This window comes from Podarcis filfolensis (assembly GCF_964270895.1).
Source record: "Podarcis filfolensis genome assembly, chromosome: 2".
In the NCBI taxonomy this organism is placed as follows: domain Eukaryota; kingdom Metazoa; phylum Chordata; class Lepidosauria; order Squamata; family Lacertidae; genus Podarcis; species Podarcis filfolensis.
In genome coordinates, this window is record NC_139605.1 from 315,182 (window position 1) to 331,875 (window position 16,694).

General features: G+C 46.8%; 1 protein-coding gene across 1 annotated transcript in view; it reads left to right on the forward strand.

Annotated features, from left to right (window-relative positions):
* Positions 1-16,694, forward strand: part of LOC310757072 (uncharacterized protein) — a 238,572-nt gene that overhangs the window by 32,289 nt on the left and 189,589 nt on the right. The window lies entirely within an intron of this gene.

Genomic DNA, 16,694 nt, shown 5'->3' on the forward strand with positions numbered 1-16,694 from the left:
TTGACCCATGTGCCGGGGAAACGGTTGTGCCACGCTGATGCGCTGAGTCGATTGCCTCTTCCTGGCGGGAGCAATGTGGATCCTGCTGCAGCGGAGCACATAATGATGCTGGAAACACTTCCGGGGGCTCCTGTAACGGCTACTGATATAGCTGAGAAAACGAGGAAAGATGCTGTTCTCTCCCGTGTGCTCACTTGGGTGGGGAGGGGGTGGCCAGGTGGTCCGCATGAAGACAAATTCAGGCCTTATGCGACAAGGCAGCACGAGTTGTCCATGCATAAGGGTTGTCTCCTGTGGGGAGATAGGGTGATCATCCCAGCACCACTGAGAAACAGGGTTCTTGAGACGCTTCATATGGGACACCCGGGAATGGTCAGGGGCCGCTCGGGACTTCATTGAAAGCATGGCCTCCATGGGGCTGTCCCTGAATAAGTCTGGCCCAAGTCATAGCCACAGACATGCCTTAGACTTGGTGTTTACCTCTATGGATGTTGGTGATCTGACACTAACTAAAAGCGAAACAAAAGAAGTGCCATGGTCAGATCACTTCCTGGTGCAACTGGACCTCTCCGCAAACCTTCCCCTCTGCAGGGAGGTGGGACTGATTCGGATGGTCCGCCCCCGCCACTTAATGGATCTAATTGGCTTCCAGAGAGTGGTAGGGGATGTTTTATCCCATGTTGATGGCCTTTCAGACGATTCCCTGGTGGCCCGCTGGAATGCGGAGTTAACCAGGGCTGTTGACAGTCTGGCTCCGAAGCGCCCTCTCCGATTGCATGGAGCCCGAGAGCCCCGTGGTTTTCCACGGATCTGAGGGCAATGAAACAATCGTTGAGATGGCTAGAGCGCCGGTGGCCATTCTGAATCAGACCGGACACGGGCTAGAGCTCAACGTCAAGCCTACCAAGTGGCAATGGCGACGGCGAAGAGGGCCTTCTTCGCCGCCTCCATTGCATCTGCAGAAAACAGCAGCAGGAGACTTTTTCAGGTGGTTCGCAATCTATCAGAACCACCTGTACCACCGGGGCCTGGTAGGGACCCCAAGATCTCCTGCAATGCTTTTGCAAAGTTTTTTGCAGATAAAGTCGCTCAGATTCAGAAGGAGGTAGACTCCACCGTGGGAGCAGGGCCAGGGCGGGAGAGTGCAAGAGTTCTGTCTGGTCCTGTTACATGGGATCAATTCCAATCTGTTACCTCCGAGGATGTGGACAGGCTGCTTGGACAAGTGAAACCGACCACCTGTCTCCTTGATCCTTGCCCATCCTGGCTAATAAAAGAGAGCCGGGAAGGGCTGGGCGATGGGCTCTGCGGGGTGGTGAATGCTTCCCTCTGTGAGGGAGCCTTCCTAGACCCACTGAAAGAAGGGGTCATTAAACCGCTTCTAAAAAAAAATCTTTAGACCCGGCCAATTTGGCCACGATGGCCAACTATTGCCCAGTCTCAAATCTACCATTCTTGGGCAAGGTGAATGAGCCGGTGGTTGCTGAACAACTCCAAGTACGTCTCAAGCTTTAGACCGCTGATGCTCCGTCTGAATCTCCTCCCCCCATACACCAGTTTAAGACCCTAGCCTTGCTCCACCTCTTCCTCTGTTCTTTCCGCCTCTGGTTCCGCCTGTCCGTCGGGGTCTCGCCCTTTCTAGACTCTTCTGACGCTGAATCCCCTGAGCCTTCCCCCTCCCTCCGGCGGGCTTTAGGAGCTGGTTTCCCATCCGGGTCTCCTGCTGTCCCCCGCGCCTGTACATTTCAACTTGGCGCGCGCGCCCAGCCAGCAACTTTCCTCCTGACCGTTTCACTGCTGCTGTCACTGCTTCCCCCTTTGGGGAGGCTAGCTGCAACTGACCTCCCCTCCATTCCCCCACTCTCCAATGGAGGCGTGGTCAGCCCTGACTCATCTTCTCTCCCCGCTGGAGGAGACGCTGGTCCTGACACATGTGACTCTTCCCCCCCACTACGCTCTGGTGGGGAAACTGGTCCTGATCCCCCGCTGCTGCTTTGGGGTTCCCCGCTGGCTCCTTGTTTCTGGTGCGTCCCCCCTGGGACCCCCCTTGCCCTGACCATCGGCGCCCCCTTCTGGGAATCTTCTGATTCGCTGGAGAAGCTCATGGAATCTCTCGGGTCACTGTCATACTCCCCTACGCTGCCCTCGGATTCTTCCCCTTCACTCTCCATTTCCTCTCTCCCCTGTGCTCCTGCTCCCGAGCCCCTGACAGCGTCAAAGCCCAGTGTGAGTGCTTGGCATGGTATCAAGCGGGTACTGCGCTACCTGCAGCATACCAAAGACTTCTGTCTTAAGCTGCCAGCTGAAGGTGAGGCGAAGCTCACATGTTTTGCAGACAGTGACTGGGTGAATTCGCAGGACCGCAGGTCTGTGTCTGGGTTGGTGGTAAAGTTTGGGAAGTCACTAATTGGGTGGAAGTCCCAGAAGCAAAGTCTCATTGCGCTGTCTTCTACTGAGGCTGAATTCAGTGCACTGTCAGATTTGTGCCGGGAACTAGAGTTCTATAGATGCTTGGTGCAAGAGATCTATGGGGATTGTAGCTTGCCCATCACGGTTTGGGAAGACATTCAACCCTGTTTGAAATTGGCTGAATCTGCGCAATTTAAGGCCAGAACCAAGCATCTGGACATACGTTTCCAAAATGTGTGTCAGAGTGTTCAGTCAGGTTTGATTCGGCTGAAGTATTGTGCCAGTCACAATAACTTGGCCGATGGATTTACCAAACCTTTAAGCTTCCAGCGTCATGGGGAGTTTTGTGGTGGTTTGGAGTTGAGGGTAAGTTCTGTACTTACTTTCCCCACAGTAGCGCAAGGCGAGAGGGGGTGTGAGGAGAACCTGAGCTTAAAGGGTTAAACAGCTCAGAGTGCACGCCTGTTACGATATAGAAGCATTGCAGCCGCGAGCTGCTGGAAGATTGAAAACATCACATGATGGAATGTTAGGACTGTTCCATGGGAAACAGAGGGACAGTCAATTCACAGTGCAGAGGGCACCGGAATTAGCTCAGAGTGTAATATGAGCTGTACAGGAAGTGTTTGTATCTCTCGACTGCCGGAATTTGAAGAGAGCAGTCATGTTTTTTGTAACACTGCAAAGACAGAAATAAAGGCATGTAAATACGTTTCTGTCTATCTCTTTCCCCTGCCGGGGGGGCAGGAAAGAGGGGTGTGTTCTTTGTTAGGATCAAGCCATATCAGTCAGAGGAATTTGGCCACTCTCCAGGTGCCCGGCTTGATTCCATGTTGGCCTCCCCCGTCAGCGACTCCCGGCAAGACAAGGCGAGGTCTCTATCGGCCGATCCTCCTCAACGTGAGAAGAACACAACCACTCCTTCCCATTCCCTGCCATCCCCAGGGAGGGGAAAGAGACAGACAGAAATGTATTTACATGCCTTTATTTCTGTCTTTCCTCAGTGCAAAGAACAACATGTCTGCACCCTCTTTACAGCCACAGCAGAGAGGGAATAACTCCACCCATGTACTTCTGGTACAGGGTCATGTGACACTCTGAGCTAACATCCGGTGCTCAGTGCACACAATAGACTGTCCCTGGTTCCCACGGTACAGTCCCATAACATCAACATCCTGTTTGGCTTTCCAGCCATCTGGAGAACTCAGCAGCATTGCTCCTTTTTCGTAACATCCTCCCCCAAAAGAATCAATGCGTGTTGCGGCAAGCAAAGCGTGATCCAGAGAAGAAAACAAACAGTTGTTATACACATAACACTCCCCTGTTGTTTCAGTTCCACCCTTGGAACTACCCACCACTGGTTTCCCCAGTGTACCTCTCTGGTTGTCTGGCTTCCAAGGAATGAGTGCATCTGCATTACCTTGGCTAGCAACTCTCTGTTGTGTCTTTGTCTCTGACTTTGACACAGCTCCAACCTGTCCCCGGTTGTGTACAACAGCAACACATGCAACAGCTAAGTTAGCAAACTCTTCTGAGTACCTTTTGGGTGGTTCACCCTTTGTGACTCTCTCAGACCTGCGTAAGAGGTGCTGATCCTCTCTGCTCACTGGTTCTGTCTCAGGACTCCTAGGAGAACCAGTTCCAACAGTAAACAGTGGTTCATCCTTCACCTGTGAAGGTCTATCCATTGTGTGAGATTTCCTCTCAATGACTGTGACAACGGAGCTCTCTGAGCTATCACTGTCGCTCTCAGTACCACTGTACTCTGTGAAATCATCATCATCAGAATCGTCCTCTGTGGGAAATGTGTGAACCTTCCCTCTCTCCTGTTCAGGAGCACTCTCTAGAAATTTTGTGAGAATCACCTGACCAGAGTCAGACAAAATTACTCTGTAGAGACCCTTTTCATATCCCACAAAAATGCCTCTGGCATTTTTTACTCCACCTGGAGCTTCTGTCCTCACATGAGACCCAAAAACCTTGAAATGGGCAACAGAAGGTTTTCTGTGGAACAGTTTCTCAAAAGGAGAACTTCCCAACTCTTTCGAAACCTTTCTCACCCACGCATAACTAAACGACATGAGTGACTCCGCCCAGTACTCATGTGGCAGATGTGAACTAAGCAATTGCGCATTCATCCCCTTTTGCAATTCTTTGTTCACCCGTACACAGACACCCCTGTTCCACGCTTCCGCTGAAACAGCAACCTTGTGTCTTATCCCTTTCTTGTGCAGGAACCTCTGGAAATCCTGTAAAAGAAAAATTTGCTTCTCATCTGTCAAAAGACAATCAATGTTAGCATCATGCATAACTTTAACCTTGTCACAAAACTCCTGAAACCTTTCCAAGGCTTCCTGTGGCTTCTTTAACACATATACCCAGACAAAGTTAGAGAAATGATCCACACACACAAGATAAAATCTTGCATTGCCTCTAGATGGTTCTAGAGGACCAATCACATCAGCATACACCTGCTGAAACGCTCTGTCGACCCTGGCCACCTTCTTGGCGCTCGTTTTGGTCACACCTGCAAGAGAAATCAAGTTAGACTCAGAATTACATTCCATGTAATCACTTTGCTCAAAAGTCCAACAAATACAGTCCACCTCTCTGTCTGGCAGAAAGATACAACTCTCCACCTTTGAAGATCTTGCAGCTCTCAGCATCATAGGACAGCTTCAGTCCTTTCTTTGCAATCTGCGAAACACTCAGCAGATTGAACTTCAATTCAGGAACCAAGTAAACATTGTGTATAGTCAGGTTCAGACTCTTAAGATACACAGTTCCAACCCCGGTCGCTTCCAGCTTCTGACCGTTGGCTTGTTCCACAGCGAAGCTTTGCTTCTTAAACGTCGAAAAGAGCGCCTTGTGTGGGGACATATGAAAATTACAGCCCGTATCGATTATAAAAGAGTGTCCAACATCTGGCGTGGTTCCTTTCGCCATCAGGGCCTTTGCAGGTTTCACCGAAGACTTGGTATGACCTTTGCCTGCTGCCTCAGGCTTTGCTGAGCGGCCCTTCGCTCCTGTTGGCTGGCATGGCTTCTTGCAGCTCCGCTGACGATGCCCAGCCTGTCCACAATTGTAAACTCGGACAACGTTCAAAGCTACAGCATTCTCTCCAGTAGCAACATCAGTGGGGGAATTAGAACTCCGTTCTTCCCTCCCCCTGTCCTTGGCATCCATTTTGAATCCAAGCCTCAGCTCTCCACTCTCGAGCTAGTAAAATCCAAAAGCTCCTTTTTGAGCTGTTTTTCTGCCTCTCTCAGGCAGGCAATCTCCAAGCTGTCTCAAAGTCAAAACAACTTTCGCTTTCCCATTGCTCTGACTGAGCCAGCCCCAGGTGTCAGTAACATTCCAAGCTGACTGACCGTCGTTGCTTAGCAACTGTGCATACTTTTCATCCTTATCTCACCGCAAGTATGCCTGGTATGCAAGCCTAGGCTCTCAGAGCTGTTTTTCCAAACGCAGCTCTTCTGTGAACCAGAGAATAAATCAATCTGCATTCACACTCTCAGCCCGATATTCAGCATACCTTTCTGGGGCTCCGATGCTTGGAAAACACCCCCTCTCGGTGTCCAGCCGTCTGTTCAGCTTCTGGCTGCAATGCAGACGTTATCTTCTTTCCTTGGTGCAGAGGATGGCACACGATCCATCAACCTCTCACCTCTCATGCTGATTCCCATGGATCAGATAACCATCCTCTGCTACCATATGTTAGGATCAAGCCATATCAGTCAGAGGAATTTGGCCACTCTCCAGGTGCCTGGCTTGATTCCATGTTGGCCTCCCCCGTCAGCGACTCCCGGCAAGACAAGGCGAGGTCTCTATCGGCCGATCCTCCTCAACGTGAGAAGAACACAACCACTCCTTCCCATTCCCTGCCATCCCCAGGGAGGGGAAAGAGACAGACAGAAATGTATTTACATGCCTTTATTTCTGTCTTTCCTCAGTGCAAATAACAACATGTCTGCACCCTCTTTACAGCCACAGCAGAGAGGGAATAACTCCACCCATGTACTTCTGGTACAGGGTCATGTGACACTCTGAGCTAACATCCGGTGCTCAGTGCACACAATAGACTGTCCCTGGTTCCCACGGTACAGTCCCATAACATCAACATCCTGTTTGGCTTTCCAGCCATCTGGAGCACTCAGCAGCATTGCTCCTTTTTCGTAACATTCTTCTCACGCTGAGAAGGATCGCCTATTGCGACCTATCCTGGATCTTGCTGGGGAATGCAGACAGGGAGGTCAACAGGAGATCAAGCCGGGTGCCTGGGAGAGTTGCCAGTTTCTCCTGATACAGGCTTGATTCCCGACATCTGGTAGCAGAGGATGGTTTCGATCCATGAAAGCAGCAGAAGAGGTTGATGGATCGTGCTTCATCCTCTGCAAGGAGATAAAGGAAGATATGGTAGCGTGCGGATGGAAGCTACAAAGGACGGCTGAGCACCGAAGCAGACGATTTTGCTGCTAAGCCAGGAGCAACGGAACCCCTAAGGTATGCTGAATTATGGGCTAAAAGAGTGAACGCAGATTGATCCTTCTCTGGTTCACAAAAGCTGCTTTTGGATGAAAACAGCACGGAGAAACAGCCTGCATACTTCGCATTCCTGGGCCTGATAAGGTTTGCTGCTCAAGCCTGGAATGTCCAGTTGTTAAGCAACGAAACATCAGTAAAGTGGAAAGTTACTAGCCAACACGGTAGTAAGACTGAGCACTGTGAGAGGCTGGAAAAACACTGTGAAAACAGCGTTTGTTTTGTCTGCTATCTCACTGCTCTTGGAGGGACTTTCAAAACAGCCTGCGTTTAGCTGCCAAATGCAACGCAGTGAACAGCCAATAGACTCTTGGAGTTTACAGGCTCGAGAGTGAGAGCAGAGGCTTGAGATTGAGATGGCTTTGTTCTCTCAGAAGCTCCGAAAAGCTTGTGAAGCTGGAGTGAGAAGCAAGAGCCGAAAGTTGACTACCCCAGAAGGGGAGAGCCAAGATGGCGCTGGCCAAATTCCTAAAAGCTCATTGAAAGCTGAGGAGAGCTTTGCCCCCAAAAGGGGGAGTGAAGGAACTGTTGCTGTTGATGTTCCTGTACTTGCTGCAATGGATGTTGCTGACAGGGGGAGTGAGGCTCGGAGTTGTAGCGCCCCCACTGCCATTGCAAGGAAAGAGTAAGCTGAAGCTCTGAATGTTGTTTGTTGTCGCAATTGTGACCAACCTGGGCATCTTCAGCGGAACTGTAAGAGGCCACGTCAGCAGAAAGGAGCTAGGGGAAGCTCTGCAAAGCCTGAGGCGTCAGGCAAAAGTCGTACCAAGTCCCAGGTGAAACCTGCAAAGGCATTGCTGTCAACAAAAGCCGAATTCTTAACGGAGAACGCTTTTGTTTTGGAGACTGGAGCGACGCAACACATGATGTCGCGCAGAGAGCTGTTTTCTACGTTTGAGAAGCAAAGCTTCACTGTGAAACAGGCCAATGGGCAGGAGCTGGAAGCGACCGGGTTTGGAACTGTGTATCTTGAGAGTCTGAACTTGACTATTAACAATGTCTATTTGGTTCCTGATTTAAAGTTCAATCTGCTGAGTGTTTCGCAGATCACAAAGAAAGGACTGATTTTGTCCTATGATAGAGAAAGCTGCAAAATCTTCAAAGATGGAGAGCTGTATCTTTCTGCCAGAGAGAAAGATGGACTGTATTTGTTGACTTTTGATCAAAGTGATTGCATAAATTGTAATGCATCTGAATCTAACATGATTTCTCTTGCAGGTATGATGAAGGACGTTGAGAAGGCAACGAAAGTTACCAAAGCTTTTCAGCGAGTGTATGCTGATGTGATTGGTCCTCTAGCACCATCTAGAGGCAAAGCAAGATATTATCTTGTGTGTGTGGATTATTTCTCTCATTATGTGTGGATATATATATTGCAGAAACCACAAGAAGCCTTAGAAAGGTTTAAAGAGTTTTGTGACAAGGTTAAAAATGTTCATGATGCTAACATTGATTGTCTTTTCACAGATGAAAAGCCAGTTTTCCTTTTACAGGATTTTCAGGATTTCCTGGATAAGAAAGGGATAAGGCATAAGACTGCTGTTTCTGCAGGAGCATGGAACAAAAGTATTTGTGTAAAAGTGAACAGAGAATTGCAAAATGGGATGAAGGCGCAATTGCTGAGTTCACATTTGCCACATGAATATTGGGCGGAGTCGATAATGTGTTTTTGTTACTCTTGGACGAGAAAGGTTTCAAAAGATTTGGGATGTTCTCCTTTTGAGAAGCTGTTCCATAGAAAAACCTTCTGTTGCCCATTTTAAGGTTTTTGGGTCTCATGTGAAATCTGATGCTCCAGGTGGAGTAAAGAATGCTAGAGGCATTTTTATGGGTTATGAAAAGGGTCTCTACAGAGTAATTTTGTCTGAATCTGGTCAGGTGATTCTCACAAAATTTCTAGAGAGTGCTCCTGAACAGGAGAGAGTTCACACATTGTTCACACATTTCCCACTGAGGACAATTCAGATGATGATGATCATATCCGAGAGTCTAAACCCCTTGTTCTACTTTCGCTTTTGAGGAGAGTGGACGTTTTTTCACGATGCTGTTCGACAATGGATAGTTTGCTGTAAATTAAAAACTGCTTCTAGCTGCTAATATCCTGAGTGGACTTTATTTAAGCACACTGGAAGAAAGCACTGAGTTTTGCAGCTTTTCCCCTTACCGCTGCTGATCTCTACATTTGCTCAGAGGCTTTGGAATGTGATCATTGAAGTGCCAGGACCCAGCAGAAGCTACGCAGACGGGGCGTGCTGGACGCCAAGATTTATCAGAGCAATAAATCTTCTTCAGTCCTCTGTTAGTACTACAAGCTACCCAGTGACTGATAATCCCTCCTCATTTGTCCAAAAAGGTTGGGAGAAGGAGTCTTCTATCCTTGCTTTAGCATTTCCTGAGGATACACCTGAAATTTGCTTTCACATTAGTTTGTCTACTTGTTTAGCCTGAATAGGGGAGAGACAATGATTGAGACCCCAAGATCTCCTGCAATGCTTTTGCAAAGTTTTTTGCAGATAAAGTCGCTCAGATTCAGAAGGAGGTAGACTCCACCGTGGGAGCAGGGCCAGAGCGGGAGAGTGCTAGAGTTCTGTCTGGTCCTGTTACATGGGATCAATTCCAATCTGTTTCCTCCGAGGATGTGGACAGGCTGCTTGGACAAGTGAAACCGACCACCTGTCTCCTTGATCCTTGCCCATCCTGGCTAATAAAAGAGAGCCGGGAAGGGCTGGGCGATGGGCTCTGCGGGGTGGTGAATGCTTCCCTCTGTGAGGGAGCCTTCCTAGACCCGCTGAAAGAGGCGGTCATTAAACCGCTTCTTAAAGAAACATCTTTAGACCCGGCCAATTTGGCCACGATGGCCAACTATTGCCCTGTCTCAAATCTACCATTCTTGGGCAAGGTGAATGAGCTGGTGGTTGCTGAACAACTCCAGGCACGCCTGGAAGAAGCGGACCATTTGGATCCCTTCCAGTCAGGATTCAGGCCTCATCATGGGACTGAAACTGCCTTGGTCGCACTGGTTGATGATCTCCGGCAGGCTAGGGACAAAGGTGAGAGCTGTTTCCTAGTTCTGCTGGATCTCTCAGCGGCGTTTGATACCATCGACCATAACATCCTTATGGACTGTCTTGAGGGGCTGGGAGCTGGGGGCACTGTCATACAGTGCTTCCGCTCCTTCCTCCTGGGCCGTGTTCAGAAAGTGGTGGTGGGGGATGAGTGTTCAGACCCCTGGGCTCTCACTTGTGGGGTGCCTCAGGGTTCTGTCCTCTCCCCCGTGCTTTTCAACATTTACATGCAGCCGCTGGGAGAGATCATCAGGAGGTTTGGGCTGGGTGTTCATCAGTATGCGGATGATACCCAGCTCTACCTCTTTTTTAAATCAGAACCAGTGAGGGCGGTGAAGGTCCTGTGTGAGTGCCTGGAGGCGGTTGGAGGATGGATGGCGGCTAACAGATTGAGGTTGAATCCTGACAAGACAGAAGTATTGTTTTGGGGGGACAGGAGGCGGGCAGGTGTGGAGGATTTCCTGGTCCTGAATGGGGTAACTGTGCCCCTGAAGGACCAGGTGCGCAGCCTGGGAGTCATTTTGGACTCACAGCTGTCCATGGAGGCACAGGTCAAATCTGTGTCCAGGGCAGCTGTTTACCAGCTCCATCTGGTACGTAGGCTGAGACCCTATCTGCCTACGGACTGTCTCGCCAGAGTGGTTCATGCTCTGGTTATCTCCCGCTTGGACTACTGCAATGCACTCTACATGGGGCTACCTTTGAAGGCGACTCGGAAACTACAACTAATCCAGAATGCGGCAGCTAGACTGGTGACTGGGGGCGGTCGCCGAGACCATATAACACCGGTCTTGAAAGACCTACATTGGCTCCCAGTACGTTTCCGAGCACAATTCAAAGTGTTGGTGCTGACCTTTAAAGCCCTAAACGGCCTCGGTCCTGTATACCTGAAGGAGCGTCTCCACCCCCATCGTTCAGCCCAGACACTGAGATCCAGCGCCGAGGGCCTTCTGGTGGTTCCCTCATTGCGAGAAGTGAGGCTACAGGGAACCAGGCAGAGGGCCTTCTCGGTAGTGGCACCAGCCCTGTGGAACACCCTCCCATCAGATGTCAAAGAGATAAACAATTACCTGACATTCAGAAGACATCTTAAGGCAGCCCTGTTCAGGGAAGTTTTTAATATGTAATGCTGTATTGTTTTTAACACTTGATTGGGGGCCGCCCAGAGTGGCTGGGGAAACTCAGCCAGATGGGCGGGGTATAAATAATAAATTATTATTATTATTATTATTATTATTATTATTATTGCAAGAGGTGGGGAGTTCCAAAGGGCAGGTGCTGCCACACTAAGCAATGCAGTGCTGGAAAGGGGGTGAAACGCAAGCGGCCAGCCTCGCGGGGTTGTGGAAGGCTGGGAGGAAAGGAGGTGCCGTGGAAATGCCATTCTAGAAGTAAAGAGCCTCCGTCTCTCACTCCTCCTCCAAACGAGAGCCAGGTGTGTGTGTAAACATCTAGAGTGAGGGGGGAAAGTATTTGATCCCTTGCTAAATTTGGTTTTTTTGCCCTCTGACGAAGAAATGCCTAGTCCACAATATTAATGGTAGGTTTATTGTAGCTGTGAGAGACAGAATAACAACTGAGAAACCCAGAAGACAAAAGTCAAAGATTGATGAGGGGTTTTTTTTGTTCTTGTTCCTACTTTTCTCTCTTTTATTTATTCCCAATATCATACCAATCTTAATCCTTTATCTTATCTTGACAGCCACTGGCATGCAACTTTCATCATATTTAACAGATCTATATGTAAATAAACATGCATGATGAAAATTGTGCTCTTCTTGTTGTCCCTCAATTGTTTTTTTTTAAATAAATTTTTATTGGTTTTACAATATATATTAACACACAAAAACTAACAATTCACAACATAACACATTAACAGACAAACATAAAAACACGTATAATTTCTTAACCTTTTTTTTCTTAAACCTTATTTCAACGACTTCCCCATACCTCCCTTTTCTGCATCCCTGTTTTAAACTTTTTCAGCAACCCCTAATTTCAATTACTTATAGTTCAATTTCATTAATCCTTTTTCTCTTACCCAATTATTTGTCGCTGCAATTCTGTTTTACATTACCCATGACATTTTAGCACTCATTAATTTTACAACAGTTCTTAAGGTAGACTTTAATTTTTTTCCAGTCTTCTTCCACCGTCTCTTTCCCTTGGTCACGGATTCTGCCAGTCATCTCAGCCAGTCCCATATAGTCAATCACCTTCGTCTGCCACTCTTCCAGCGTGGGTAGTTCTTGTGTCTTCCAATACTTTGCTAAAAGAACTCTTGCTGCTGTTGTAGCATACATAAAGAACGTCCTATCTTTCCTTGACACCAATTGGCCTACCATGCCCAGGAGGAAGGCCTCTGGTTTCTTCTGAAAAGTACACTTAAGTACCTTCTTAATTTCATTATAGATCATTTCCCAGAAGGCCTTGATCCTTGGGCATGTCCACCAAAGGTGGTAGAAAGTACCTTCAGTTTCCTTACATTTCCAACATTTATTATTGGGCGTGTGATAGATTTTTGCAAGCTTGACTGGGGTCATGTACCACCTATAAATCATTTTCATAAGGTTCTCTCTTAGGGCATTACATGCCGTAAATTTCATACCGGTGGTCCACAATTGTTCCCAGTCTGCAAACATAATATTATGACCAATGTCTTGTGCCCATTTAATCATAGCAGATTTAACCGTCTCATCCTGTGTATTCCATTTCAACAGCAAGTTATACATTCTTGACAGATTCTTAGTATTAGGTTCCAAAAGCTCTGTTTCTAATTTTGACCTCTCCACCTGGAAGCCATTTTTCCTGTCCTGCTTGAAAACCTCATTTATCTGGTAATAATGAAGCCAGTCTCTTACTTTAGACTTCAATTTCTCATAACTCTGCAATTTCACTTTTCCCTCCTCATGTTCTATAATTTCCCAATATTTTGGCCATTTGGATTCCATATTAAGTTTTTTCACTTCCTTAGCTTCCATTGGTGACAACCACCTAGGAGTTTTGTTTTCCAACAAATCTTTATACCGAATCCAGACATTATATAGTGCTTTCCTAACAATATGGTTTTTGAATCCTTGATGGGTTTTAACCTTGTCATACCATATATATGCATGCCAACCAAATCTATTATTGAACCCTTCCAAATCCAAGATGTCTGTGTTTTCAAGAAGCAGCCAGTTTTTCAGCCAGCAAAAAGCCGCTGATTCATAATACAATTTTAAGTCCGGCAGGGCAAATCCCCCTCTTTCTTTTGCATCAGTTAATATCTTAAATTTTATTCTGGGCTTTTTGCCCTGCCAGACAAATCTAGATATGTCTTTCTGCCACCTCTTGAAACAATCCATTTTATCCACAATCTGCAATGTTTGAAACAAGAACAACATTCTCGGCAAAACATTCATCTTAATAACAGCAATTCGGCCTAACAAGGAAAGTCTCAAATTTGACCATATTTCTAAATCTTTCTTAACTTCTGTCCAACATTTCTCATAATTATCTTTAAATAAGTTCACATTCTTAGATGTCAAATTAATCCCCAGGTATTTCACCTTCTTTGCTACCATTAAACCAGTTTCACTCTGGAACTTCTCTCTTTCGGCAACTGTTAAATTTTTATCCAATACTTTCGTTTTCTGTTTGTTCAACTTAAAACCTGCTACTTGACCAAATACTTGTATTAGCTCTAAAACTCTTCTCGTACTAGTGTCTGGCTCTTGTAAAGTTAGTACTAAATCATCTGCAAATGCTCTCAATTTATATTGTTTAGCTCCGACCTGAATCCCTTTAACCAGCTGGTCCCCTCTGATCATGTTTAATAGAACCTCCAAGGCAGATATAAAAAGTAATGGGGATATTGGGCACCCCTGTCGTGTCCCTTTTTCAATAGCAAATTCTTCAGTAACCACATTATTTACAATCAATTTTGCTTTTTGTTCAGAATAAATTGCACCTATACCATTCTCAAAACCTTGGCCTACCCCCATCCCTTGAAGATTCTTTTTCATAAAGCTCCAAGAAATATTGTCAAATATTGTCCCTCAATTGTTTTTGGTGCAGTCCCTCCTCAGAAGGCCCTATTTTGTTCCACCCTCTTACCTTCCAGGATTCTGGGCTGTCTTCCAGCTTTCCTTTGTTTAGTTAAAATTAAGACACATGTAATGTATTTTAACTGACATATTTTCCCAAACCGAAGAACCTTCTGTAAGAGACCACACTGTGCGATAGATTTCACAGTTAATACTTGTTTGGTTCCTCTACAATCCAAGCTTGCTCCCCCTGGGCCCTAAGGGAAGCTTACAAAGATCAAAGATTCACCTTCACTTTTATAAATCCATATACGACAAAAGTCCATGCAAGCTGATGTGGTTTCCTGTGTGAAATATTCCCCAGTTGTAATCTGTCGGTTGTCTGCAGCCCCCTTTGAGAGGGACCCCTTTTTTTCTAATGTGCCATCATTTGCGCCGTTTTAGCATCCCCAGCCGAAAACATATTTACAGTGGTACCTCGGGTTACATATGCTTCAGGTTACAGACTCCGCTAACCCAGAAATAGTACTTCAGGTTAAGAACTCTGGAGCTGCAGTTTTCAGGCTTGGGGACAGGGTGGTGACTGTTTTTTGCACCAAGTTCTGTCCATAAACCCCACTGAGTACAATGGGATCTACTCTAGGTCATTACTGTGCAGACCATGCCAGCCTTATGAAGTGGGGTGAGGAGCAAAAAAAATGAAATGGAACTCAATGGAGATGTTTAGAAATGGGGCTTCTGGTTCCGGTCTGCCTTAATGGATGCTGCTCCCATGATAGCAGAGATTGATAGCAAAGAATAAACAAGGATGATTGGAGGGTAATTGTCCTTGCAAGCTCCCCCCAGGGCCCGAGGGGGAAGTGAGCTTCACTCGCAGATTGTCTCGATACCTGGCTCTTGCTCCACCATGGAATCTGAGAGGCAGCAAAATCACTTTGCCTATTGGTAGCCCTCCTACTCAGCCATTAAGAAGCAGAGGTACTTCTGTTTATTTGAGTGAAATTAGAACTAATATACAGACGTGCTGGAACAGAAGGAACAAGATCATAAACTGATACAAAGCAAAAACGATTCAAACCGCAAAAAAGACTTCCTTCGATGTAAAATATGGTATGGGGTGGGAGCCTTTACTCTTTCTTTATATATATATCATGTTTGCAACATAAATGATTCAGCAGCACGCACACACACACACACACACACACACCCCAAATGCTAACAAACTGATAAAAAGCAAGAGGTGATAAAAGAGAATGGGATTATATTTATGGATTACAATGAAAAAGAGAACTATGTGACAAAATTGAAATGGATTTAAAGTCCCAAACTTTCACTGTATTGCTATGGAAGGAAATGGAGTTTGAGCTTTGATGATCGGCTAAGGCTTTGGCAGGATGCCAGGTCGTTCTTGAGAGAGTTGGACGGAAGGAGAAGCTGGAGTCTGGCCAGAGCTTTGGCGGGACGCCAAATTACTCTCTATCTAGACTCAAACAATAACAAAAAAGGGAGAGAAGATGGCGTGTGACGCAGTTGAAATTACAGCCTCATTCTCTGGTAAGACTGTATTTCAACAAAGTCTCTCCATATCTTCAAACAAGCTGATACCTTGCCAAGGACCGCACCATTAAATTCTCAAGTTTTTTTAATGAAGTTTCACTTGCATTCCATTTAATTAATTGAATCTTTCTCCATGAGGCTTGCCATATCATGAAGTAGGTGTCAGTACTGCAGTGTTTCATTCTTTCATTGCACAGTGTGACATTGTGCCTTTAATTGCCTAATTACCTAATGTATTGTTGTGTGAGAACGGGAGCGATTTCTATATCTCCTCCTCCTCCCCTCTGGTCCTTGCATCTGGCTTTGCTGAAGGATACGGCTGCGTGAGTCAGCTCGTCGCTCTGTTGACTTATTATCTTCTCGATGCTGCATTCCAGCCAGAGTCTGCTTCTGCTGTACTCTGCTACTACGGGCAAAGTTCCTCATCATTCGGACAAGTGAGGGAGGGCGTTGGCCCAACAGTAGCAAGTATAAGCAAAGATGAGACGCTCACCTCACATCTTCTGTAGCAGAGCGACAAAAGTCCTTTCAAAGTCCGGATGCAAATCTTTGTTGAAAAACAGGAATGCTCCCGCTCATGGCGTTGGCAGTGGAGAGTGTCCAATTCATGCAATGCTAAACACCCAGCGCCCCTGCCTCCACTGTAGCGAGCGGCAGATATCGGACGGCGTGCGGGTGAAGGCACGTGCGCCCCATCCCTGCAGGGTTCAACAGGGATAATTACCCCCAGATTCACCTTCTTTAATTGCACGACTGGGGTCCGGTGTCCTGGGAAAGCAGCCAAACGCCATAGGCCATCACACCAGAAGTCTTCTCCAAAGTCTTTTTTTATATTTTCTCTCTGATAGTAAGAGCTGACAGTGAAAACCTAAATATTAGGAAGAACTTCCTGACAGTAAGAGCTGTTTGACAGTGGAATTTGCTGCCAAGGAGTGTGGTGGAGTCTCCTTCTTTGGAGGTCTTTAAGCAGAGGCTTGACAACCATGTCAGGAGTGCTCTGATGGTGTTTCCTGATTGGCAGGGGGTTGGACTCAATGGCCCTTGTGGTCTCTTCCAACTCTATGATTCTATGATTCTATGAAAAGGAACTCTC